This window comes from Melanerpes formicivorus, unplaced genomic scaffold (assembly GCF_026170545.1).
Source record: "Melanerpes formicivorus ecotype bairdi unplaced genomic scaffold, bMelFor1.0.p_v2 SCAF_44, whole genome shotgun sequence".
Classification (NCBI taxonomy): Eukaryota; Metazoa; Chordata; class Aves; order Piciformes; family Picidae; genus Melanerpes; species Melanerpes formicivorus.
The window spans coordinates 804,981-830,217 of NW_027142396.1; positions in this window are offsets into that span (position 1 = coordinate 804,981).

The following is a 25,237-nucleotide window of genomic DNA, read 5'->3' on the forward strand; positions in this document are numbered from 1 at the left end:
CACCACTTTCTGTATTACATACTGTGATTATGTTTAATGATCTGTTGAATACTGCAGTAGTGAAAATCAGTCTCTCCTGTGATGCTGCTTCAAAGAAGAAACTAACAAGAATTTTATGTGATAGTCTGTCAATTGTCTTTTGCACTAACGAACTCATTCCAGCTAAAACAGAGTATGTAGATTTTCATGTTTGAGCAATCAGTTTGACAGGGTAAGATTGAAAAAATATTTCTAATGTCATGCACAATGATTAAAAAGTCTTTAGGATCAATCCCTCTTGGCTTCATTGAAAGAGCTACAAAAGTGACACAGTGTCTTAATACGGAGTCATATTTATTAGGGATGAAATCTTTATTGCATTTTATTTAATTAGCTTGGTCTGCAGTCTAAGCTGGTAACAAAGAAAACTCTCTGACACAAAATTCTGAACAACTATATTTGTGGTGGTTTGGCCCTGGCCAGGAGGCCAGATGCCCACCAAAGCCACTCTATCACTCCCCCTCTTAAGTGAACATGGGAGGAGGGAAAAAAATATAACAGAAGCCAGGAATAGGATAGGAGCAATTTTAATAAAACTAATAAGCAAGCAGCAATAGACTGCGTGGAAGCAAAAAGCAGAGAGAGAGATGTTAGTCTTTACTTCCCATCAGCAGGACGATGGTCGGTCTCGGGAAGCGGGGCTCTCTAAGCTCGGTGGTTACTTGGGAAGATAGACGCCATGGACGAGTTCCCACACTTCCTTCTTCCACTTCATTCTTATACCTGAGCTGACATCATATGGTATGGAATACCCCTTTGGCCAGTCTGGGCTGGCTCAGCTGTGTCCCCTCCCAAGATTTTGCCTACCCCTCAATGTACTCTTGGGCCAGGGAAATGTTGAAAGGACACAGCCTGGATACTGGATTCAACAGTAGCCAAACCACTGCTATGTTATCAACTACTGCTGCAAAAAAACCACGGCACTAGAAAGGTGGTGTGAGGAGAATTAACTCCAGTTCAGTCCAACCCAATACAAGATTCTACAGCAGTAAGGTAAATAAGTCCAAGTGCTGGGTGCTGCACTTTGGCCACAGCAACCCCATGCAGTGCTACAGGCTGGGGGCAGAGTGGCTGGAGAGCTCCCAAACAGGGACCTGGGGGTGCTGTGATACTGTGATACAAGAAGCAGGAAAATTATTTAAAATAATTCTTTACAAAAATCTGACTTAGCGTTAAACCCAGAAATAACCATATGGATCTGTATAATTTTGACCCTTTTCCTGTTTCCAAGTCCTATTACTCAGTGATTTCAGCAAAACTAGTAATGAATATCTGACATGAAAACATATTTTCAAACACAGTATCACAGTATCACCACGGTTGGAAGAGACCTCAAAGATCATTGAGTCCAACCTATCATCACAGACCTCATGACTAGACCATGGCACCAATTGCCAAGTCCAGTCCCCTCTTGAACACCTCCAGGGATGATGACTCCACCACCTCCCTGGGCAGCCCATTCCAATGACTAATGACTCTCTCAGTGAAGAACTTTCTCCTCATCTCGAGCCTAAACTTCCCCTGGTGCAGCTTGAGACTGTGTCCTCTTGTTCTGGTGCTGGTTGCTAGAGAGAAGAGACCAACCCCTTCCTGGTTACAACCACCTTTCAGGTAGTTGTAGAGAGCAGTGAGGTCTCCCCTGAGCCTCCTCTTCTCCAGGCTAAACAATCCCAGCTCCCTCAGCCTCTTCTCATGGGGCTTGTGCTCAAGACCTCTCCCCAGCCTCGTTGCCCTTCTCTGGACACGTTCAAGTGTCTCAATGCCCTTCCTAAACTGAGGGGCACAGAACTGGACACAGTACTCAAGGTGTGGCCTAACCAATGCAGAGTAGAGGGGCACAATGACTTCCCTGCTCCTGCTGGCCACACTATTCGTAATGCAGGCCAGGATGCCATTGGCCTTCTTGGCCACCTGGGGACACTGCTGGCTCATATTCAGGCGGCTGTTGATCAGCACCCCCAAGTCCCTCTATGTTTGGCATTTAATAGCTTGCTTTGGTACTTTCCAATTGCCCACCTCTTGGAGGAAATTTTAAGTGACCTAATGGGAGAAAATCAAAAGTAAGAAAAAGAAAATAAAATATATCCTTGTCCCTACATGGAAAAGTTGTGAAATAGCTGAGCTTTAAATTATTTATGCAATTATTTTAGTATTATGCTTAGTAGATTGTGGCTTTATTTTTGCTTTGCATATCTATTTGCCATTGATATGAATCCCCTATTTCAGTCTCAAGTGTTATTTACAGGAAAATACAGTCCTCTGCAGCTTACCAAGGTTACTGGAATTTCCTATGCTGAGAAAACAAATATCCTTTCTAAGGTCCAGTCTTTACACATAAAACAATTAGCCTTTTTTTTTTTTTTTTTTTTTTTTAAATATATGTCACATATTCCTGCTATTTTAAAATAATAATAAAAATATTAAAAACTAGCAGCATTACTGGCATGCCATGTTCAGTCAATAATGTTAGCACTTATTTGTTTTCATCTTAAAGGCCTCAGAGAATGGCTACAGCCTGTGATCTTTATAACCTTTCCATAGTTCTATAAAACATGTCAGAGCAACTGTGGTGGTTTGAGCCTTAACTGGGACTTAAGAAATCAGATGGGGACAAGACTGAGAAATATATATATATATATGTAACAATAACAGGTAGGGTTCACAAGAGTAAGGAACAAGGATGGATGGGTTTAAAAATCTGAAATAGAAAACCAGTACTTTGCAGAGGTGTGGAAGTAGCAGGGAGGACCATGTGGTGGAGAAGCAGCAAGCCAGCATCAACACTCTTTCATCCCCACGAAGCAGAAGGAAGAGAGCAATGGCTGCAGTGTCTTCCTTTTTATACCCTTGCTGGACAGGGAGGGGGAGTGGAACAGACTAAGTCAGTTTCCCAGGGGGAAATCACCCTCCAGGGAGGGCAAAAGCTCTCACAAGCCCTCCCCCCTGCTCCCAGTATGGGTGTAACCCATCACAGAAACACAGCACCATTCTTTACAGCTAACAGATGTACCACTGCATTTGAGGAAAAAGGTTGGTACTGTACATATGTACATTTAAAAGCATTTAGGTACTTTTATAACTGAATGATTTTACCCATGCATGTTCTGGTTTTGTCCCCTTCATGCATGTATGCATATCTTCATGGACATCCAAGTTAAGGATGGGAGGCCCTTTGTGAACCAGAGGGGAAAGTGACATTATTGAGCTTGCATTGGGAGCAATGAAAAGTAATTGCCAATAATACAATGATAAAACATTAGTAAGTAAAATAATGAAGCAACTGCTGCTAAAATAAATTAATACAGCAAATGTAAAATTAAACACTTTTCCCTTTAAAAAAATCAGGTAACTAAGTCAGAGCTGTGGCTAAATAGGATGCATAAACAGAAATTAGGGCTCCTTTTCCAAGCTGGCCATTCTAAAGCACAGAGAAGTCATTGCTCGCTGGCTTCAGAAGCTTTCTGATACAGTGTTAATGGCTACTCCAGACAAACTTCTCAGCCCCAGTAGTTGGATCTATATCTAGATATCATCCTAACCCAGCCATGAGGATATGCAAAACACATATTCATTACCTATCCTTGCTTGGGCTTCAAAGGGAAGAAAACCTGAGCTTGCAAGCATATTAAACAAAGCCTTTGATGTTTTATTTTTAACAGTATACCTCTGGTGCAAATTGTCTATGCGAAGATGTGTTCTAAAACAAAGGAGATGAAACTGCACTGGGAATAAAAAATATGTCCTTAAATAAATTATGAGTTTTAAGAGTACTGTTAGCTGTAACTTTAGAACATATAGTTTTCTTTAAAAATGTAAAAGTGTTAGAACAACTCTAGTAAAATATACATTTTAGATTGTGTTTGGTATCTGTCCAATGAAGCACCATAAACATGTACCAAAAAATGAGTGAAACAAGCCTCTCAGTTTGCACTTATTTCTGAAGCAAGGATATGTATTTCCAATGTAATTATTGAAAATAATTTATTTTAATAATATTTTATAATTTATCAACTATAAATTTTATAATCTATTGAAAATAGCACATTTATTTTAGTAACTTATATGTATTTCTCCGTGTGTCCTCAATATTTCAGGTTTACTTTTAAATTACGGAAAATACTTTCTGTGCTTTTACATAAAAGCATGACAACAAAGAAACCCAGTAGATCTTTCAACATACAAATGTTTCTTCCTTGTCAGGCTCTGATTTCATTTTATGTAGCTATTTTATGGCAAAATATTAGGACAACAAAACATCTCACACAACGTGCTGGTGTCTGGAATCTTCCTACAGACAGAAAGCTCTGTAGCAGTCAGTAGTAAAGCTCTCTTTGACTTAAATAGAAGTTTTATCCACCAACACCTTGCTATTCAGTTAATTTTTTATTCATTTATAATTGACCAAACTGACTTTTTAGATCTTGTAAAAGGTATGGTTCCCGAGCTGCAAAATGTATTTAGAATGAAACGGCATTAAAGCTTCCATTTTGTTTTTCAGACTTCTACAAAAGCGATGAAAGTCCCTACGCAACAGAGGAAAGATTGCAGTTTCTGTCCTTGATGCTGAAATTAGTATTTCTTAAATAGGATTTACTGACATAGATATTTCAATTCAGTATTATGATTTACATATTTTTTTAATAATTTTTTTTTTTTTTATATAAATTTGAAGATTTTGAAACAGCAGGGAGAAACAGTTGGGCTCTAGGTTGGGTGATTTTTCTTTTGGCATATGCTTAATGTGCTAGATAACTTTAAGATCTCTAGTGGCACAGTAGAGATCTTAATTTGCTAATACGTCAAGGTCTTATATTATTGAGTTTAAAAGCTACAGTTGTAAGGTAATTGTTTCCTTTTCTTTCTTGAACAAGAGAGCTAGCCTTAGAATTCCTAATGTTAGTAAAAGCATGATGAAATATATACTGTTGTTGAGTGCAGAATTATGAATCATTATCTGTGGATTTCATTCTAAAATCAAATATCTGGAAGTTCCCAAAGTAGTCAACTGACAAATGCCTTATAACCTATCTCCCATGCAAAATGTTTAAGACAGCTCAAGTAACTGCTCTTGAAAAGGCCCCATCCTCTGTGAATTCACTGATAAATGTTATCATCCAGAGAAAGAAATAAACAAAAAAACCCCAAATTTGTTATGTATGAACGTATTATAGCCACATTTCTCACAGATAAGGTCTGATCTGAGGCAAGACAAAACTGTAAGTTATTTCTCACATGGTTCTTTCCCACCACCCCCCATAAAACTCTGGTATTTCAAGGTACTCTCCATGCTACAAATAAGCAGCAGTTGCTGCACGTGTCCTAGTCCAGCTCAAGAGACTGGTCTGTGGCTGTTTGATACCTCTAAGTACATCTTTTCAAAACCATAACACACCAACTCTACCTGTAAAAGCAGTGTGTTTCAGCTGATTTTGGAAAGAAAAAAAAGAAAAAAAAAAAAAAAAAAGGGGGTGGAGGTGGGGAGAAGAAGAAAAAGAAGAAGGTTCTTTAGTTTTTATTACTCATGAGTCAATTTCACTGAATTTCATTTTACCAAAAACTACCTAGGAATTAAAGATGCTTTAAATGACACTTTCCAAATGCATTTTCCTGAGTTCTAATAGAAGGTAAAATGCCCTAGATGCATTTTTATTTTACAGTGAAGGAGATTCATGAATATCAGATATCTACAGCACTTTGTTACTTAGATTATGGATCAGAAAAAGCAAGCAATATCTCCTTTCTCTATGTAAGATAATGAAGGTTTTCTTTGGCTGTGTAAATCGAGTTCCAGCCTATAAGTTTAATTATTAAATGTTCATCTTAATCAAATCTAGATCTTTATTGTGTAGGTTCCTTTGTGGAATGAACTCTTAAAGTACTTAATTTTATTACTTTAACTTTTTAAAATAATTTTAAATTTAACTTATTCTTCAATTCTTTTTTTTTCCTTTCATGGTTTTAATTATTACCTCTTGAATAACTGATATGTTGTTACTGACACAGCATATTGTAACTTTTCAGTCTGATTCATTAAGTTCAGCATCCCCAGCTGATTGTGCCAGATGGGTTTTGTTTGAGCTATTACCCAAATATCATATGCCATAGAAAATCAATACAGATTTATGAATTTGAAATAAAATGGTGATGCATAGCAATACTAGCTGATTTCCTCGAGGAATAATCCCATAAAACTGTTTGGAATTTAAAAATAATAGCTTATATATTACTTTTTATGAAATTATATTGAAAACCTAAAAACAATAGATCTTGATCCTACATGATAGAAAGCTTGAGATATCTATCACATCAAAGAGTCTTTCTGGGTTTGGTGGGTTTTGTTTGTTTTGTTTTGTTGGGGGTTTTTTGGTGAATGGAAAGTCTGCAGAAAACATTGGTGTCACTCTGAACATTTTACCAGAAGGCAAGTCATTGGACTTATGTTAAGCAGATAGAATACAATAAGTGATGGTTTTTAATTTATAAATGTATTATTTAAAAGTCAGGTCTCCAGTCTCAATGTGTGTTTATTTTCTTTTCTAAACTTCTTTTCTGACATCTTTTGCAGAGGCAGTCCCAGTTTCTATGAAACACGGTCATATTTCAGTGTCCAGAAAATGTGGCATTTCCTTGCTCCCTTATTTCGCATTCTTAGCTTTTATAGACATTTGTTTTGGATTTCTCTCCATTGTGAGTGACATTGGTTCTCCTGTCCTTTAAAACAACTTGGCTTGAATTCTCCCTGATCCTAGAGATTTGCTACTTTAGAATCTCCACAATTAATTTAATCCTTTTACCACACAAACCCTGTAGTCTTCTAGGATAAAGTATTCTTACTGACAGTGCCAAATAGTAAGCTGTTAGTGTCCTCGCTTACAGATACACTTAGAAGCATTGATTAAATGTGCCAGTTATAACTTTCTGTTCTTTTTAACATCATCCTTCTATTTGATAGGGCTTTTTACTTTCTATACTTATGTGTTTCTTGATGACAGTGGTAATGTGTGTTTAGCAGTTGCATGCAATATCTTTTACACAGTACCTACCTTGCTTTGTTGTTTTTTTTTTTTCTTTCCTTTTTTTGTTTTTCTGTCTTTCAGCTTCCTCTTTCAGGCTTTCCTCTCCATTTCAAGCACTTCTCCACCTTCTTCACCTTGTTTTCATCTTTCCTGCATGGTTTAACTGCATTAATAAATAGACAGAACAATGCGTTTCTATATATATGCTATATACTACTTTGATAGAGCCAAGCTGAAAGGAAAAAAAAATGTAGAGGGGAGAATTTACCTAATAATCTGTAGGGGTTGAACAGTCAAATTGAAATTTGGATTTTGATTGTTCAGAGTGCCCTGTGAGGTTGATTAAAAGTGAGCAAGTAAAAAGAGATAAAAGAAAGTCATATAGAGCTGCATAAAATCAGTTTGGTTGCTATCTGGGATCCAATGAAGGTCTGATAGAATGGAATTTAATGGGATTTTACTGTTGTTGTTTAGGAATACTGTGATTTAATCTATATAAAAGTATAGGCCAGAAATATGATAAAATATGAATATGATTTATTAAATATATATATATAAAAAAATCTGAGCCAGTTTGATTCAGGTTTCTTTGCCCGGTCGATGATAGGTTAATTACACACAATAGAAGGCTGATAAACAGTAGAATAACAGTCTAGAACAATCAGAACTTGGAATACAGAGGAACAAACTGGAATCTTGCTATGCTCACAAAACCAAACAGCAACACTGCATTGGGTGGCATAGACAGACCACCTCGAGTTCACAACAGAGCTAACCAACAGGTAACAAGCTATAAACCATGGGAGTAACCAGATAAATTAGCGCAAGTTACTCACAAACCGCAGAGCTGTTAACTTCTGAAACCTTTGCTGAAGGGATGTTCTGAGTTTGTATTTATAGTCCAAAAGGGCAGTGCCCAAAATTAGAGGAAGTGAGAGAGGGAGAGCACGCTGCTGTGGTGAAGGCTTGACTCAAGCACTATGCTGGTAAGACAAAGGAGCAAATTGCCCTGAAGACAGGAACAAGTAGGTGCTTGGTGCTGGCGCAAACTGCACATGCCTTTTCTCATGCCATCTGACACATGCAGTCTCCTCTCTGAAACATGAGGCTCCGGATCTAGCTTGCAACCCCTCCAGGCAGCCTTAACGGCACCTGCCTATGGGGCTTCTCAACCTGCAACAGAGAGGGAGGAGAGAGGGGCAGTGGCTCAAACAGATTTAGCTGTCCTGTTAATGACTCTTCCAGGACACACTGTGACGATATGTTGAACAAGATGCAGATAATAGATAGATAGATTTCTGCTAACAATCCATGGGTGGTGAATTGCAGTTTTGTGGAAGAAGAAGAACAAATGAACAAGCTAAGACTGTTTCACTGTCAAGCGTAAGGTGTGAAATAAAAAATAAAAAAACAAACCACTAAAAAAAAAAGGTAGGTTGTTACTGAAACTTAAAAATAAACACGTTTCTCAAAGTAGTTACTAAGATCAAATATCTGGTGAAAACATTGAGAATGTTTCATTACTAAATAAAATGTACACGCATAAATACAGTAAATCATGAAATGAGAGAGCCTTCAGGAGAAGAACTTGCCTATTCATAGTATCATAGTATCATAATATCAGTCAGGGTTGGAAGGGACCACAAGGATCATCGAGTTCCAACCCCCCTGCCATGGGCAGGGACACCCCACACTAGATCAGGCTGGCCAGAGCCTCATCCAGCCTGGGCTTAAACACTTCCAGGGATGGGGCCTCAACCACCTCCCTGGACAACCCATTCCAGGGTTTCACCGCTCTTATGGTGAAGAACCTCCTCCTCACACCTAGCCTGAATCTCCCCGCCTCCAGCTTCATTCCATTCCCCCTAGTCCTATCACTACCTGAGATCCTGAGAAGTCCCTCCCCAGCCTTCTTGTAGGCCCCCTTCAGATACTGGAAGGCCACAATGAGGTCACCTCAGAGCCTTCTCTTCTCCAGACTGAACAGCCCTAACTCCTTAAGTCTGTCCTCGTAGAAGAGGTGCACCAGCCCTCTGATCATCCTCGTGACCCATCTCTGGACCTGTTCCAGCAGGATATCATCTAATAGTGGAAATATTGCTTTTGGAAGTATATGGCCTGAGTCTCTCTTACAAATAGCACCAAAAAAATCCAATCAAACAAAAAATATGTCATGTCAAATGCCTAGAGGTATCAAAAATTAATACTCAATTATAATACTATTTTCTATGTTTTATAAAGTGTTTGTTTTGGCCTGTAATCTAGTTTTGGCCCAGAGATTTCATTTTCCACAGTGGAAAAGCAGAAAGGATAATGACTCATCTGCAAAACACCTAAGTAGTATTGCTACTTACATAAGTAAGTAGCAATAGTCTGGGCTTTGGTATCATAGTATTATTCAGGGTTGGAAGGCACCACAAGGATCATCTAGTTCCAACCCCCCTGCCATGGGCAGGGACACCCCACACTACATCAGGCTGGCCAGAGCCTCATCCAGCCTGGGCTTAAACACTTCCAGGGATGGGGCCTCAACCACCTCCCTGGACAACCCATTCCAGGGCTTCACCACTCTCATGGTGAAGAACTTCCTCCTTACATCCAGCTTGAATCTCCCCGCCTCCAGCTTCATTCCATTCCCCCTAGTCCTATCACTACCTGAGATCCTGAGAAGTCCTTCCCCAGCCGTCCTGTAGGCCCCCTTCACATACTGGAAGGACACAATTAGGTCACCTCGGAGCCTTCTCTTCTCCAGATTGAACAGACTGAACTTTAGATCCAGTGCTGCCAAGAAAAAGCACCATGCATAAAAGCAGAATTCTTATCTTTGGACTCTCAAACTAACACTCACTGCTAGTCTCATCAATGTGGGAAGTTTATCACAGCAGTCTTTGAGACACATTATTACACTTAGTTGTTTAGAATAGAAATTGATAATAAATTATGAAAGTGCATAAGTAATACAAGGCAGCTACAATTATACTGAAGCAAGTTTCAATCTTTGTGTTGGAGGGCATTATATATAGATCATTAACTATGAAGTACTGAACAATAAATATGGTTATTATTATAACAAAAGCCTAAAAGCTTTTTGACACACTATAGATTGTTACCCAGAAGAATGACAAATTGCTGGGATTTATAGCTTTTAAGTATTTAATAAAAACATAGTCAGGAGAATATGTCATTCTGCTATGAGGAAATAATTGAATTGCCCTGATTGCCAGGAATTTGACACTGGTGGTAATTTTGATTTAAAAGCTAGTGGAGGGTACTTTTCACACAGAGAATTTAAACTGCAGATGGTATAGGCAATATGTAACTTCTTGCTGAGAATGCAGTCTCAAAAGCTCATAAAATAGGTATCAAAATGACAGTAAACTAGACAGGAAATGTTTATAATTCAAAGAATTTGCAGATTTTTGGAGCAAGTAGCTTCATAAATAGGAATATGGAAAGAAAATGGTCTGACAAATTTGGAAAGTGGTCTGACAAAGACAAGATAATTAGAAGAGTTAACTGCACTTTCAAGTACTGTCATTGATGCACGTTGAGGCCAATAAAGTGACAGAGAAAGAAAAATGTGTTATTAAAAAAGTGTCTGGTAGACTAATACATTATTTATGTAAAAACCACGAACAATGTAGGCTCATATATAATGGGAATTCCACAGTGTTGCCTTATTCTAAAGTAAATTATTCTAAACTATTCTACAGTCTAAAGTAAAGACTGTAATTTTAAATCTTGGAACATAAACTTTAATCTGTTACCACAGATGAACAAATGATGTTTCATTTACACCATCTGATCAGAAATGAAAGACATAAAGAAAGAAAAACCTTTTGAGTATTAATGTCAGACTTCTGAGTATGGTTTAGAGTGATGAATTCTGAAAAAAAAAACAATATTTTTCTATTGATTAAAGTCAATTTTGATTCTATGACAATGAGCAGAAAATCTATCTGCTATATAGTTCTAAGAAAAGATGAATGCAAATTTCTGTTATCCCTCTTTTTAACTGGTCTCTTCTGCCAATGGATGTGGATTGATTTTTATTTCAGACTCTCTTCTCCCAGGATGTTAGGGCAGGTAAAGATTCAAGTCAGTTACTGACTTCTTTCAGAGAAACCTGTGATGTGTTACTGATTCCAGAATGGAACCATTCCTATGTTTTCTTCTTTTGAGACTCATCACTCACCTTTTCCTTAGAACCCTTCACACTATTCACATCTGTAAATGCTGTTCTGTACACATCTGTTCATCAAGAAAACAAACAAACAAAACAGCTCCTTACTTCGTCTGTTCATGCATAAAATGTAATCTTCACTAACAAACCTCTTTTAATCTTCAGTGATATTGCAACCAGTCTTAAAATTCAGATGGAAATGTTCCTTATTCCAAAACTCCAAAGGCTGTTTATTACTACTTTGCATTACAGATCAAAAACTTGCACTGTTGCAAAATCACAGTTTGAACTGTGGCTATCTGGTCCAAGTTTCCTCCTCAAGTAGGGCCACCTAAAGCTGGTTGCCCAGGGCTGTGTCCAGATGAGTTTTGAATGTTTCCAATGACAGAATCTCCACAACCTGTGACAGTGGTCATCCATCCTCACAGCAAAAAGCTTTTTTCCTGTTCAGATGAACTGTTCACTGGGCACCACTGAAGAGACCCTACTTTCAATCTTCTTCAATCTTCACCATCCCTTCAGGAATTTATATGCACTAATAAGACCATTTCTAAGCCTTCTCTTCTCTAAATTGAACAGTCGCAGCTCTGTCAGCTTCAATCCCTTAGACATTTTAGTGGTTCTTTTCTAGAGCCTCCCAAGTTTGTTGATTTTTGTTTTATAATGGGGAGCCCAGAACTGGACACTGGCTGTTAATTAGAAGGGAAGGATAAGCTCCCTCAATCTGCTATCAATGCTCTTCCTAATGCAGCCCAGGACATCATTAACATTCTTTCTGCAAGAGCATTTTGCTGGCTTATGTTCAAACTGGTGTCGATCAGGATGCCTAGGTCCTTTTTCGTCAAGTTACTTTCCGGTTGGGTTGCTCCCAGCACATAGTGGTGAAATACATATCTGAATGATAGCCTGAATATTATCTAAATGGATATTATCTATGCCTTTAACCTTAATTTGTAAGCCATATGCCTCAGTTCTGTGTAAATGTTACCCAGGCTCTACTCTGTAAGGGCTCATCCATGTCTTTTCCACAACAAACGTGAAGGGAGACATCAATGTATTTTCTAAACCAGATCTCTTTTGCAGGTTCAATAACATTGCTAATGAATATAAAGAGCTCAAGAATGATCATTTTCTAATTCATTATAGTGCCTCTAATAACCTAAAAGTTTGCTTAAAAGGAAGTCTATTATTTAAGAGCTTGAAGGACACAAAGGAAAGGGGAAAAAAAGATCTAAAACTTTGCCTGCATTGTATATAATTTCTTCCCATTTGCTATATAAAAATAAATAACATTTAAAAAAAAATGATAGTTATTGAAGTTATTCTCAAAATAAATATTATGAAGATCAAAACATTTTATGTTGTATTTTCAATCAATGTAATTTCAAACCCTAATCTTAAATCTTGACAATTGCATTCTTAGTAGGAATACCAATTGAATTTCAAATCTAGTTCACACTGTGCACTGAGTGTAGGGCAAAAAGCCAGAAATTTCTGAATTTTAATCTTGGCTCTTAAAATTACTTTCTGTATAGCTTTTGGCAAATCACTTAGAGTCTCTGTCTCAGTGGATTTACATTCTCCTACTACCTACAAGTTTCTTTTCAGTATTAATCAGCCAACATCTATAGAACATTTTAAGACTATAGAATACTTTATATTTTCATCACCTGGTAAAACCATAATTTAATTATATGATAGGATACTCAGCAGTAAATCTTACATTTCCAGGTGTGAACCAAGGATATACTTTTTCCACTAATCAGGGAAATTAGCAAGTTAGTTCACAATTTCATCTCTACATACAATATTAAAGCCCTGCAGAGCTGGCAGAAGGAGCCAGGGAGCAGCATAGTTTTGGTAGGCTGAACACTGCCTGCAGTGCGCCCAGGCACCCAGGAGGGCCAATGGCATCCTGGCCTGCATCAGGAACAGTGTGGCCAGCAGGAGCAGGGAGGTCATTCTGCCCCTGTACACTGCACTGGTTAGGCCACACCTCGAGTACTGTGCCCAGTTCTGGGCCCCTCAGTTTAGGAAGGATGTTGACTTGCTGGAACGAGTCCAGAGAAGGGCAACGAAGTTGGTGAGGGTCTTGAAACACAAGCCCTATGAGGAGAGACTGAGGGAGCTGGGGCTGCTTAGCCTGGAGAAGAGGAGACTCAGGGGTGACCTTATTGCTCTCTACAACTACCTGAAGGGGGGTTGTAGGCAGGCAGAGGTTGGTCTCTTCTCCCAGGCAGCCCGCACCAGAACAAGAGGACACAGTCTCAGGCTGCACCAGGGGAGGTTCAGGCTGGAGGTCAGGAGGAAGTTTTACACAGAGAGAGTGATTGCCCATTGGAATGTGCTGCCCAGGGAGGTGGTGGAGTCACCATCGCTGGAGGTGTTCAGGAGGAGACTTGATAGGGTGCTTGGTTGCATGGTTTAGTTGTTTAGGTGGTGTTGGATTGGTTGATGGGTTGGACGCGATGATCTTGAAGGCCTCTTCCAACCTGTTTTTTTCTATTCTATTCTATTCTACTCTATTCTATTCTATTCTATTCTATTCTATTCTATTCTATTCTATTCTATTCTACTTTACTCTACTCTACTCTACTCTACTCTACTCTACTCTACTCTACTCTATTCTACTCTGTAATTAAGCATATGACTTCTCTGTTGGTCTGTGACACACTTGCTATTGTTTTTACAGTGCTCAATGGAAGTTTTTGCCTACTTCAAAGCACAAAGTCATGCATACTTTCTTTACTGTTTGCCTTGAATTAAAACATGCAAATTCCTCATCTGGAAAATAACATTGGCATCTGGGGTTATATTATGTTTAGGAAATCCAATACCATTTATTGCTAAAAAGAAACAGGGTGAGAAATTTAAAGGGCAAAATGCTGTACTGGGAAGTTGACCCATTTTTCCTCTGTTATTATTATTTTTTAATGAATCCCTCTAAGAGCTTGATTTAAACCACTAAAGTTAATGGAATTTTTGCTATTAATGGTTATAGTAGAAACAGATAAGTTTGAAGGAGCAGTGTGCTGTTTGTTAAAATACCTTGCTGGGTAAAGTTGACTCCAGAATTAGTTTGGTTTTCAGCAAAAATACTTATTGTGACCTCCAATTACAACAATGCAACTATATAGAAATCTAGTGTTACCATCAGGAATAGCTAGGTTAGGTTCACAGTCAGTTTGGGGTCTACGTTGGCAGCAATGATTTGCTGAAGTTTAAGTCTAATCCTCTGTACCAAAAAAGCAGAAACAAATTCACACACATTACTCCCCAAGATAGACCGTCACTCTAGCAATATAGTGGTTTGGGGACAATACTTGAGGGCAGGAGGAAGACAGACATAAGTCAGGATAACACACTGAAAATTCTCCATAGCAAAACCAAGCCAAACCAAAATAACCAACCAACCAATGAAGGGAAAAAAAACCACCACAAACAAACAAACAAAAGAAAGAAAAAAACCCAACCCACCAAAAAGCAAAATCAAACCAACCAACCAACCAATACTCAGGAAGCATCATCTCCTTGCTGTCAGCATTCCAATTTCTAAGTTTCTTGGAACTGCCAACATTTCTATTTCTCAGCATCACAATAATGTTATTTGGAAAAATCACATGTGAAGGTCCTGAAGCCTTAAATGGTCACAGTTGCTTAAAGGAGACAGGTTGCAAAATGGACTGGGTCAGCTACAGCTTTGTCTAGATGAGCTTTGAAAAACTCCAGGGACTGATTCCCTCATCTGTCTGAATAACAGTTTCTAGGTCATTATCATCTTGGTAGAGAGCTGCTTCATCATGTCCACTTGGAACCTCCTAAGCAGTACTTTGTGATCCCTGCCTTTTGCCTACAACTACTGAGAAAAGTTTTACTTCATCACCACTGCAACAACTCTTTGGATAATTGTAAACCCTCCTCCTCTCTGTCAGACTAAATGAGACTATTCCTCTCATCTTGCCTTCATCAGACATCATAGGTCAATGATCATCTTAGCATCCCTCCATGGAATCTATTCCAGTTTTCATCTCACTTTAACTGAAAGCCTACAGCTGGGTACATTCTTCCTGTTCCAGTCTCATTAATGCTGACCAAAGGCAGATGGTAACTTCTTTAGGTCTGCTGGACACAACCCTCCTACAGTACTACAATTTGTGGTTTGTCTTATTTGCAACAAGAGCTCACTGTTGGCTTATATTCAGGCTGGTATGCACCAAACCCATCCTTAAGTACTACCACCAGTAGTAATACTCAGCTAATTGGTTCATAGCCTATTTCCAAAGCATGGTGCAAAGCCTCCCCAGTTTTCCCTTTTCAAACAGTACAAGCTTTCTGTTGTTTCAGATCTTAATTTTATAAAGGTCACTCTATTTTTCATGAGGAATAACTGTTTTATGCCTTTCAAAATACATCCAGTTTAAGGACCAGTTTAAGCAAAGGAAGATAAGGCAGTTTTGCAGTTTAATATTCCCTGGCTGAAACAGCATTAGAGATTGTAATAAATGCTCATTTTCAACAGACAAATATCACTTATATTCTGCCGTTAAATTTTCCCCAGATTTTCAGCTTTCTTTACTTAAAGCCTTTGAAGAGTACTCAGCATGAGACCTTTGGAAAGTCCTATTATCACCTTCTGGATTTTTTAACTCCATTTTTTTCCTTTTAAGACTGACTGCAAAAGTGCTTACTCTCAGAGTCCAGTTGGGAGGTGTGAATCTGAGTAACTCAAACTGTTGCAGAGGGCATAGGAGATAAAGTGGTTGTAAAATCAGTGAAAATAAAAGACAGTACATTTGTAAAGAATATAACTGGAGCAACTGACAATACAAGAAAGTATGAGAGAGTATTCTATTACAAAATAAAAAATGAAAGCCATTGAATCTAGGCTTTGTAATTCAGACTATTAAATGTTCAAAGGAAACAGAGAGTTTAAATGGAAATGAGGTGACTCACAGTCTTTGACTTGATTTAAACTCAGACTGCTAAAGCTAGAGAGAAAAATAAGACCACATTTCAGTGAAAGAGAATATGCCAATTTGAAGCCAAGAACATTTAATAAAACTTCCTGAAAGAAAAATCCATCAGAATGAAGGAAAAAACCTCCCAAAGCTAATAAAAGCCAGAAACCCCAGTGTATGAAACATTTTAACTGATCCTAAACTGATCAAAACGTTTGTGAATGAACAATAAGGATCAATCCCGAATGGACAGGGAGACAGACTAGATAACCTAATAGGTCTTCTATTTCTTTAGCTTCTGTGAATTTACAGCAAATTAAATAAGCATTGGGATATGGTGCCAGCATTGAGAAAACAGACTGTGAGGGAATCAAGCTACTAACCTTGAAAAGAGAGAACAAAAGAGAAAAGAATGTTCTAGCAAGTATGCAAATACAAAGTTTTAACAACTAATGTGTGCCAAGCTCATTATAGGAGAAAATAACATTGAATATTCAAATCAGGCATGAGTAGAGACGGGATAAGTCTTTCCAAAAACTATTCACTTTCACTAGAAAACAGGGATAATACTTAGGGAATTTGTATGGAATGAAGGAGTGATTTAGACTAGATAACATTACCTTACGGGAAGTAGAGCTTAAAAGAGGTTTTTTTGTTTGTTTCATTTAAAAACTAAATCTATGAAGTACTGATATTTAAATTAATGTATCACTGCTTTGAGGTATCCTGACACAATTATAGAAAACATTTTATGGGATCATTGTCATCAGGTAAAAAGAACACTGTGTATTATTTTATTTAAAATAGATTGAGGTCCAAATCTCTGAAAAATATTTAAGAAACAGTAGGAGGGAAAAGAATTAAAAAGGAAAGATTAAACTTTACAAAATCATTTTCTCTCCTCCAGGCATCAAGAATGGAGAATGACAGCAGTTTCTGACTCTGTTCAGAATGCTCTGAATACAGTAATCTCTCTAATGATTCAGACCTAATTGTTTTTCAGTCTTGGAATACTATTCTACTAGTTTAGATATGACAGTTAAAACAAAACAAATTCATCCAGTTGTGAGGTTCAGGATGCACAGAAGACTCTCCACAATGATTGTAGATGTACATAATCAATTGATTTCCAACAATTAATTATGGATTTTGATCATAAGTGTAGTTGGTGATTTTGTTTTGTTTTGTTTTGTTTTTCCTCAGCTGATCTTTTATTATCTTTTTTATTGGGGTGGGGGTTGTGTGTTTTGCTGTTTGGTTGATTGGTTTTGGTAGGTTAGTTTTGGTTCCTTTTTGATTGATTGATTGATTGATTGTGTGTTTGTTTGGAGAAGGGATAGAATAGGAGGGGGCAGGGAGTAGAGGTGGAGGGTAGTGGAGGGTGGAGGAGTGTGTTCTTTTTTCTGGTTATGTTTTGCCTAGAGTAAGTAGCACTGTAAAATAGTCACTGACAGGGCTGTCACTGCTTCCCATATGCACTGGCCAGCAGACTACTTTAGCTTTAAATATTGTAATCTGTTTCAGCAGTTCCATATAATATAGAATATTAAAAAGAAATCTTAGGAAATATTGACACTTGGAATGCTACCTTGGTAAATAAGAGATACCAATTCTACATAGCACAGCTAAATATGTTTTTAATAATCCAGACAAAATATTCATAAAAGTACTGTAGTGATTATAAAGAAGTATATCTATCAAATCTATTTGGGATTCAGTACCTCTGCCCTGCTCATAACCAGCAAAGTACATATTTAAAATTTTAGCTGCATGTTTTGATGTTGTGTCATGGTTTGCTGCACATTTGATAGGATGAACCACAGCCAGGTTATTAAATGTCATATGTCACAGATGTGAAGGCATCAGAAAAACAAGCTCTGTACCTGCTTTATCCAAAATATATAATCCACTCAAGAAAGTATGTGGAATCAGACATAAGCAGTTTATGTCACTTAGAAACACCAGTGTTTTGAGACTGTGTGGACAGGCACTGCAGAAAGTCTGAAACATTTGGAAAGATTTACACAGAAAAATAAATTGTGAATAACTGGGCGTTCAAAATTGCACTGCCAAAGCTTTCTTATACATAGTTCTGAAACAGGATTTCTAATTCCTCATCACAATTCCTGTTCTGTTCTGCTTCTTATTTGCAAGACAATCTATCACTCACAGTCTTTTAGGACAGAGTAAGGTCCTGTTAACAATAAAGAGATACAGCATTAAGTGGAACAATAGGAATTTCCTATCTGGATTTGTCCTTTAAATGAGACTTCCAGCAAACATCAATACAGTCTGGCAGCACAGGACAACACAGTTGCTGAGCTACACAATGAGAAGACTGTGTTCAGATAGTTAATTGAAAAGTGGTTCATATGTTTATATTATTTGATTGCAAAAATGACAGCTTCTGAGCCTAAGTGTACATGGAAGAAACATTCAGTAAATCTGCTCACTTATAGACCTTCTAGCAAAATGTGTTCTGTTCTAGCATCAGCCTCTGTTCTATGCAGCTCTTTGCTTGCTTTCCTTTGTAATGACATCACATGTTCTTAAATTACAGTATCTGCTTCTCATATGAGAGCTCTACTTCTTCCTCACACAGCTGATTAATACAGCACTTAGGGGTTTTTTTTTATGTCCAAATTCATGGCAGATGTGCTGTTGTTTCAACTGAAGTGACAAAAAGAAAGCAATCTAAACTGCTCTAATTTCTTCAGTCTCTCCCTTTTGTCACTACACTTCAGAAGTGAATTTACAAAGTACTGCAGTGCATTTTTAATGTGCATTTCAAATTCTGTGAAGTTGTTCAGCTAAAGCTTTTCCAGATTGCTTTAAGAGTGACTGTGTCATCTCAAAATATATGTGGAAGTCTAATCTTTTCTGCCAATACTATCTTGTAGAACTTGTAACAATGGGAATTGCCACACCAGACTTCTTCAATTTACATCTAGACTAGACTAGACTAGAATAGAATAGACCAGGTTGGAAGAGACCTTCAAGATCATCGTGTCCAACCTATCATCCAACACTATGTAATCAACTAAACCATGGCACCAAGCACCCCATCAAGTCTCTTCCTAAACACCTCCAATGATGGTGGCTCCACCACTTCCCCAGGCAGCCCATTCCAATGGGCAATTACTCTCTATATGAAGAATTTATTCCTAACATCCAGCCTAAACCTCCCCTGGTGCAGCTTGAGACTGTGTCCTCTTATTCTGTTGGTGGTTGCCTGGGAGAAGAGACCAGTCCCCAGATGGCTACAACATCTCTTAAGGTAGTTGTAGAGATCAATAAGGTCTCCCCTGAGCCTCCTCTTCTCCAGGCTAAGCAACCCCAGCTCACTCAGCCCCTCCTCATGGGGTTTGTGCTCCAAACCCCTCACCAGCTTTGTTGTCCTAAGTTTTCATCTATGAAACAACAAGGATGTTTATTTAAATGCCTAAGTCATCTGAAAAAGCACCTGAAACATGATTCACTTCATTAGCTTGATTCGTTTTAGTCCTGTAATCATGTATAAAATGGAGAGTAAAGTCCAGTTAAAAACCTGATTGTACAAAATCACCCTTTTTCTAGGGGCAGGCTGCACAGAAAAAAAAAAAAAGGGTATAATTCTCTGACAATTACTAGAGCATAGAAAATATGATGAGTTTCTTCACTATGTGTTTACAGTGATTTCTAGCAATATGTTTATTTGAGACCCCCTCAACATACAAACTCCTGTGTACCAATAATATCTGCAGCATAGCAGCTCTGCCTTCCTTCTCACAAAGAATTCCTGCTGAGGACTGGAAAGAAGTTAGATGAAAACAATGAGGATCCAAAGTACCTCTACTGTTCTCAGAGCACCTGTCTGCAGTTTATGTGCCTATTCAGGAACCGATCTAATGCAGGGATTTATAATAGTACTACCCTGTACCTTCAGCACCTATGTATCTGTGAAAATGACTAGATGATCAGAGAGATTATGTTCAACTGCTAAGTTAATTCATGTAAGTTTTCTTCTTTGTAGACTTACCATTTTCTGCTTTTTTTACCTAAAAGGTAAAACCTAGCAAGTCCTGTAGTATATGTCAAGAACTGCAAGGATAAAGGGACTTTCAAAGACTTCTATTCTGTAGCTGATAGCCCTCCATAATTGGCTCTTCAAATCACTGTTCTGCAAAATTATCTCTTAAAATTAAAGTGCTATTGGTTCAAAACTTACTGCTTCTAAATTGTGCTCTTGCTATTCTTGCATTGTACTGTACAATAAAATAGTATTTATTCTTTGGTTTAGTCTTATGTCTGATTATTGGTATTCTTTATCTCCATGGTGCATATTGATATCTTTCTCAATATCAGTATAACACAACTATTTGAAACACATACCAAACAAAATTGCTTTTGAGGTGTGAAATTGTGTCTTTGTTCTAGAAAGCACTTGGAGCTGATCCAGAATAAAATATTGGGGGGGGGGGGGGGGGAGGAGGGGAATAAATAAGGAATCCTGGATTATTAGACTAGAAATTCAGAACATGTTCCTTCTGCCAGACAGGTAAGTAATTTTCCTTTCAACAGTTGCCACAAAAAAGCCCTCTCAGTATTTAAATGTGGGGGAATTATAAAAATAATAGCACTAATTACTAACTTTAAAGATTTCAGCAACATTTATGTATGATTCTTTCAGCATGAGAGATGCTTTTCAACTCATTTTTTCCTCCTGATATGGTAATTTAAATCTATATTATGTATCAACTGAAGTTCTGGAGTTTTTTTTGGGTTGTGGCTTTTTGTTTGTTTCTTTGTTTTGTTGTTTTTTTTGTTGTTGTTATGATGTTGTTTGTTTTGTTTTTAAACCAGACTGTACCCTGCAGTGTAAAATACTGAAACAATCTATAAAGTAGTAAATGGTTGGATCCAGTCAGATTATTATTTTTTTTTAACATTAAGTAAAACTAATTCCTGTTGAAAGTGGAAAATAAAAGGTTTTAAACTTTTTCATGCAATTCAACATCTTCCTCAGCATAGACTTGTAAAAGTAGAGTAATCAGGGTTAAACTTAGACAATTAGTGGGCTACAGTAAGCAATTTGCTGCTGTACTCACTAAGCAGGTATACAGTGGCGTGAAAGCCCTATATGCCTTTAAATTTGATCCTCATGCATTTACCTGATTTATGTGTTCATCAGTTTGCTGTGTCACCCTGTCCTTCATTAGCTCGTGTCATCAATAGATTAAATACAATTATTTGACTATGAATAAATTGGGTGTTAACCTCCTCCCACAGCGAAACACTCTGGAAAAGTTGTCACAGAAAGTAATCCCTATCATGACCTTAAGCTCTTCCTTCTTGTTAATTTTAATTAACTAACATGCCAATCAGATTTTCAGTGCATGTTTTTTTTCTTTCTTTCTTTTTTTTTTTTTTTTTCCTAGCCATTATCACTGTTTTTTTCAGATCTTTATTTTAATCTATGTATTAGTACCTTTGCCCAGCTGCCTCTGTGTGTGTGTGTATAGATGTGCATTTTCATATCAGGTTACTCAGGCAATCTGCAAAATTGTGAAAGATCAACATTGCCATCTGCAGGTATAAGGTAATTCCTGATCTGGAGACACACTGGCTTAGCTTTTTCACTTCCCTTTCTCTGAGTAGGCTGTTTATTCCACAGTGAAGCCAACTGATGATGGTACCTGGACACGTTTTGGTCAGAGCAAAACTGAGAAGGTCTGTCTTGCCAGACAGGTCCTAGATATAAAGATTTTGACTTGGATTCATTTATTATCGACCTATATAAAAGACTATATGTTTCTTTGAACTTTATTCAAGCTACTCAAAAGTATACAACCTGTAAAGTGGAACAGGGAAGACTGTTAAAGAATATCTTTCCAGCTTCCTTGTATTTTTGATTTTCTAGCAAGTTCGTGATCAGAGCCCAGATTGCTTTTCTCATGATCTGTCACTGTCTCTATTTTTAAGTGGAGCTAGGAGCAAAACCTAGAAGGATACATATGCTGCAGTTACTTTTCAGTTTTTGTTGTTGGTTTTGTTTAGGATTTTTTTTCTTTCTTTTCTTTTTTTTCCCCTGATCTCTGTTCTGTGCAGAATTTCAAGCATGGGGGAGTGAGATATAAATCTTAGAGGGAACGATAAAGCAATGCAGCAGACTGAGTGGACTATTGGTAATGTACAATTCAAACTAATTCATCATTTTTTGTTCCAATGTGCTCAGTCAGTAAAAATTGATCTTTTCCTCCCTATTGAAGACAAAAAAAAAAAATTGTAACAAAGTGAAATTTACAGCTGTGGGGAAATGTGTACACTAGTCATATAAATGACAAGGTTCTTATGGACATCCTGCAAAATGAGAGTATGTCCTATTATCAGTAAAGTGAAATAAATTAATTAATTGAATTTAAAACAAGCAAGCAAGCCAACGAAAAAAACTTACTCTTTTTTTTTTTGTTTTTATTCCTTCCATCTGGGTCAGCAGGTTACTAGAATGAAGCAAAAAAATGCTTGATCCAAAACCAGAAACTTCTGAATGTTCTTCTGTTTCTTTGACTGAATCAGTGGCCCTAGGCAAAAGCAAAGGATTTTGTGCTCATTCTCTGCATCTGCAAAATTAGAATACTAATGCTTACTTCTCACAAGGGAATTGTGAGCTTTTAATTAGCTAATGCTAGCAAGCTCTTCAAGTCTGTAATAGCAAAAAATTTATTCTTAAATCAGTACTCAGTTATACTTCTTTGACATACTTCTTACTGTATGTAGAATGAATTGTCCATTAGAAAGGTTCTAAGATCAAGTACTTCTGTGAGTGAAAGTAAGTTAACCTTCTTCAGTAATCCAAATAAAGTGAAAGTTTTGGCTCAGAAAGGAGACATCAGTTCAATACATTCAAGGATCTGTTATAAAATTAATAAAGAGAATTCAATATTTTCAGAAGAACTGACTTCCTCCCCCCCCCCCCCCCCCATTATTAATATTAAACAGAAATTTTGAATGGATTTATTTCAAATTCCTCCAAAAATTTAACTTTGCATAACTTCTTATAATTAATACATTTAGACTTTGTAATAATGAACATTTTGGTTAACATTGATTTGAAACAGAAGAGAGAGACTAAAAATGTTATTTGGATGGGTTTTTTATGATAAACATTATAGGAGTGTCGGATAAATATAGAAAAACATGCAGAAATCCATAAGCTGCTTTTTCTTACTTGAAGAAGTTGCATCACTTTAAAAAAAAAAATATTCACAATGTATTTCTTAGCTAATAATGAATTTATAGAAATGTCCCCTTGTTCTCAATTTGGCCTCCACATTTTTAGAGGCCATCACCCACAGCTGAAGGCTAGATGGGCTTGTAATCAACGTTGTCCCACAGCATGTCAGAGTATTATTTTTTATGACACCATCTCTTCTGTATTTTTATTCCCCATGGACCCTAGTTTTTTGTATTTAGTGAAATTAACTTGAAATACATTCCAAAGTAGATTGTGCAAGTGTTCAGCAAACTGGCTGTAGAATAGCTGTTTTGTTGACTTTGTATGCGTTAAATGTGAGATTCAGCGTTGCACCTCAAACACGCATAAATGAACAAGCAGATGCAGGGCAGGGATTAAGGGACTGATTTCCTGAAAGTACTTTTGAGACAAACTGCTATGCAGGACATCTAGCATTACAATGTCTTTTCTGGATTATTCTATGCATCAAAGTGTTACTTTGGTAACACTTACAGTTAAGATAGTTTAAAACTGTGTTTGTGACCTTCATATAAGTTCTGTTGATCAGGAAAGCTAAAAAGATGTTAATGTTTCCAAATGAATTGTTTGCATTTAGATAAAATACAAGTGCAACAGGTGGGCTTAGAGGTGCTTATCAAGACTTCCTAGAGCTGATTTTAATTGTGCCCTTCTTATAATAGAATTATATATTTAGAATAAACCAAACCAGGTTGGAAGAGACCTTCAAGATCATCGCGTCCAACCCATCAACCAATCCAACCCACCTAAACAACTAAACCATGGCACCAAGCATCCCATCAAGTCTCCTCCTGAAAACCTTCAATGACGGCGACTCCACCACCTCCTTGGGCAGCCCATTCCAATGGGCAATCACTCTCTCTGTATAGAACTTCTTCCTAACATACAACCTAAACCTCCTCTGGCGCAGCCTGAGAGTGTGTCCTCTTGTTCTGGTACTGGCTGCCTGGGAGAAGAGACCATCATCCACCTGTCTACAACCTCCCTTCAGGTAGTTGTAGAGAGCAATAAGGTCACACCTGAGTCTCCTCTTCTCCAGGCTAATCAATCCCAGCTCCCTCAGTCTTTCCTCATAGGACTTGTGTTCCAAACCCCTCACCAACTTTGTTGCCCTTCTCTGGACTCATTCCAGCAAGTCAATGTCCTTCCTAAACTGAGGGGCCCAGAGCTGGACACAGTACTCGAGGTGCAGCCTAACCAGTGCAGTGTACAGGGGCAGAATGACCTCCCTGCTCCCGCTCGCCACACTGTTCCTGATGCAGGCCAGGATGCCATTGGCCCTCTTGGCTGCCTGGGCACACTGTAGGTTCATGTTCAGTCTACCATCGACCAGTACCCACAGGTCCCTCTCTGCCTGGCTGCTCTCCAGCCACTCTGACCCCAGCCTGTAGCTCTGCATGGGATTGTTGTAGCCAATGTGCAGAACCTGGCACTTGGATGTGTTCAATCTCATGCCATTGGACTCTGCCCATCTGTCCAGCCTGTCGTGGTCCCTCTGCAGAGCCTCTCTACCCTTCAGCAGATCAACCCCTGCCCCCAGCTTGGTGTCGTCTGCAAATTTACTGATGATGGACTCAATGCCCTCATCCAGATCATCAATAAAGATGTTAAAGAGGATGGGGCCCAGCACTGATCCCTGGGGGACTCCACTACTCACTGGCCGCCATCTGGATGTGGCACCATTCACCACCACTCTCTGGGCTTGGCCCTCCAGCCAGTTCCTAACCCAGTGCAGTGTGCTCCCATCCAAGCCATGGGCTGACAGCTTGGCCAGGAGTTTGCTATCGGG